The sequence below is a fragment of the Vicugna pacos genome, chromosome 10 (assembly GCF_048564905.1).
Source record: "Vicugna pacos chromosome 10, VicPac4, whole genome shotgun sequence".
Taxonomy (NCBI): domain Eukaryota; kingdom Metazoa; phylum Chordata; class Mammalia; order Artiodactyla; family Camelidae; genus Vicugna; species Vicugna pacos.
In genome coordinates this window covers 15721175-15724425 of record NC_132996.1, presented here as the reverse complement: position 1 = coordinate 15724425, position 3251 = coordinate 15721175, and the positions used below count along the sequence as shown (strand labels likewise).

General features: G+C 38.8%; 1 long non-coding RNA gene across 1 annotated transcript; it reads left to right on the top strand.

Moving 5' to 3' along the window:
* Positions 1-1251: 1251 nt before the first annotated feature.
* On the top strand, positions 1252-2784 carry LOC140698944 (uncharacterized). The gene is made up of 2 exons (XR_012076955.1): positions 1252-1319; positions 2598-2784. It is a non-coding gene; the product is annotated as an uncharacterized lncRNA (long non-coding RNA).
* Positions 2785-3251: the final 467 nt, after the last annotated feature.

Genomic DNA, 3251 nt, shown 5'->3' with positions numbered 1-3251 from the left:
CCCTAGAGATTTTCTTCTGTGTTTTCATTCTAAAAGTTTTATATTTTACATTTGTAGCTATGATCCATTTTGAGTAAATTTTTACAGATGGTGTCTTAGGCCAAGACTTATTTATTTGTTTGCCTATATATGTCCAATTGCTGTCTTCACCTTCGTGTCAGATATAGATGAAGTTAATAAAAAAAAAAAAAACTCAGAAACTCCACACTGTGTAGCTTCTCAGGTCCTTTGGTCTGTTTTCTTGCTACCTTTTAGAGTATTCTTGAGTTTGTTTTAGGTGTAATTATAGGATTTTTAGTTGTACTTAGTGAGATGAAAAGGAAAAAGTATGTCTATTGTATCTTTGCAGAGGTAAAAATTCTTTGTTTTTTTTTTTAAATTGCATTTTACTTTATAAGTTAATTTTTAGTACCTGTTAAATACCAAATACTATCCCCTGTAGAGAATCTAACATTGTGGTTTGTGATTGAGTGTGTTTATGGTCACCCAATTTCCAGCCAAACTCAACTTAAAATGAATATCTTTGAATTAGCTGTGATGGTGAACACCCTGTCCCGTGTTTATCATTTGTGGACTTTTTGATGATGGTTGTTCTAATTGGTGTGAGATGATACCTCTTTGTACTTTGGATTTTCATTTCTCTAATAGTGACATTGAACGTCTTTTCATGTTAGGCCATTTTCTTTTCTCTCTGGTCGGGAGGTATAAAATTAGATTCTTTAAAAAACAAGTAGGCACATCCCCATGTGAGAAGAGATGAAATGAGAGGGTACTGTTTTATTGAAACCATGCCCCTACTCAATTCTCTTCCCCACTATATCATAAGGCAAGAATCTGTGTCCTTCATTTTCAAATCCCAAGCACTGAGCATTCAGTAAGTGTTCAGCAAATGTGGAATGGTTGCATGAAGAAAGGAAGTAATGGACACTTCTAAATATTGCCTGTGAGTCAATGCTATTCAGAAAACAGTAAGAGAACAACAAAAAAGACTTCAAATGTTCTCTCTTTTTTAATCACTGAGGATTATTGAATCCAACTGAAGAACACAATTAATTACTGTTTGCGTGATGTTATAGCCCAACTTTTACCCTGCTCTTCTTCCCTCTTGTTTCACTGTGGAAATAAAGCTCAAGGTCACATCCTGAGAGAGACACAGTTCTCCTTACCTGTCAGCAGGAAGAAGCCCTGCTCTCAGAGACATCCCCAAAGGGAATGCTTTTTCACCTCTGTCTCTCTCTTGCTCCTTGTCTGGGTGTCTGATGGCTGCTGGCAGCTGCGACTCCCTTCCTTGTGGCAGTAGCTTCCTCACCAAGAAAATGGTGCACATCCTGATTTTATTAAGTTACTGATGCAATGATATTTCTCCTTGTAAATGATCTCTTCATTTCCTAGTAGTTTTGCTTACCATGAGCTGTGCCTGATGTAGGAGCTTGGGAAAAGTCATATAATCGACTGGTTCTCAAACTTTAAGGAGAATTACCCATGGATCTTATTCAATTCCAAGTGTTTTGCAGTAGAGATGCTGGGGTGGGGCCAGAAATACATTTCTAACAAGTTCCCAGCTGATGTGGCTGGTTTACCCACACAACTATAAGTAGGAAAGAGATACATTTTGAGCCTCAATATTCTTAATTTGTAAACCTGGGATAATTAACCTCCACTCTGATGATTTCCCAGGGTTGTAAGAATTGAGACATAATGTAAATAAAGTTTTTAAGAATGTAAAACTCACTATATAAACCTAAAGTTTTGCCCTTGTGATCACCTTAGCTCAGCCATTCTCAACATCAAGAGTTCAACCCCATGTAGAAATATTAATGTAAAGACTTGAGGGGCAATGAAAGATCCACTGGCTCAAAATAAACTTCCCTGTTGGCATTGGTGCCTAAAATTCTCAACTGTATTATAATTTGTAATAGAATATTTAGACTGGAAGGAGCACAAGGGAGTGTCTGCAGGAGTGGATTTCAAAACTAGCTGAAAGTCAAAATAAATCATCTGAGGATTGCTGGAAGTAAAAGACCCCACCCTGGAACCACCCACAAATCTGAATTAGAGAGATGTCCACACGCCTGTGTCAAGTATATCCTTCAGATAATTTTGACCCTGTCATTCGCATACTCAGATTTTATACGCATTGAGTTCTAACTCTGTCATTTTGCAAATTGAAAGACCAAGACCCACTGAGCAGGCTCGGTGTTTGTCTATAGTGGGCCTAGTTCCATAGTGAGGCTGCGGGAAACCAAAAAACTGGAATGGAGAATTCTCATCTAGGCAAAAGGGAGTCTCCCGATCTGTGAAATGAACAAAGCCAAATCTATTCACAGCAGCCAAATCAGATGAAGGAAGATCTGACTTACCAAGCAGGGTCAGGATCAGAGATAATGGACATCTGTCCGCATCCAGTATCCTTCCCATTTTGAGAGTGTCTCTGACTCAAGCTGTGGAACCTGAACAGCCAGCTATTACCTTTCCCCTGGGAGTTAAGGTGCAGGCAATGGTCTATGTTAAGCAAATCAGATGCTCCTGCCCAAGATATTAAGTATCAAGTAAGTGAGGCAAAGACAAATGGATGATTAGAATGATTCTTATTGCAGTGGTACGAGCTGAAGTGACAAAAGCAGCACCGTGGCTTTGCACTCCATCAAGATGATCTTCCTGTTTCTGGATTCTGTATAGCTGCTTTGATTCTTATTTGGTTGTCTAGTCTGGTCCTTCAGCCTCTTAGCAGGTCTATAAGCCCCCAGTATGCTTTGAATAAATTACTTGGTACTTTAAAAGTCAGAGTCAGTCTCTGTGGTTTATAACTGAATGCATTCTAATGGATTGAGCAGGTATTAAAACTCTGGTATTAAAACAGGAATCTACCACCATGGAGATTAAATTAAGTTCAACACGGTAGAAACAAAAGGAGGATGTGGGTGAGACAAAGCTTCTAACTAATAACCAATGAGAATGGCTAGCATTACAGCTAGACTCATAGGTTGAGCATATGTGGCTGGGTTATTTGCCTTTGAAAAAACAAGATTTGCACTTGAAACATCTTCCTGCCCATTCTTGGTGCTTAGGTTTTCCTCTTTTGATATCATCTCACGTTACCACCACCTTACCCGTTCATTCAGCAAACATACATTGAGGTCCTTGCTGTGCCAAGCTCTGAGAAACAAAAGGTAGAAGGCAAAGCCTAGTCTTTTTACAAGCTCTCAGTCTAGTGAAATACTCATGTAAGCAATCACAGCTATAGAAACAAG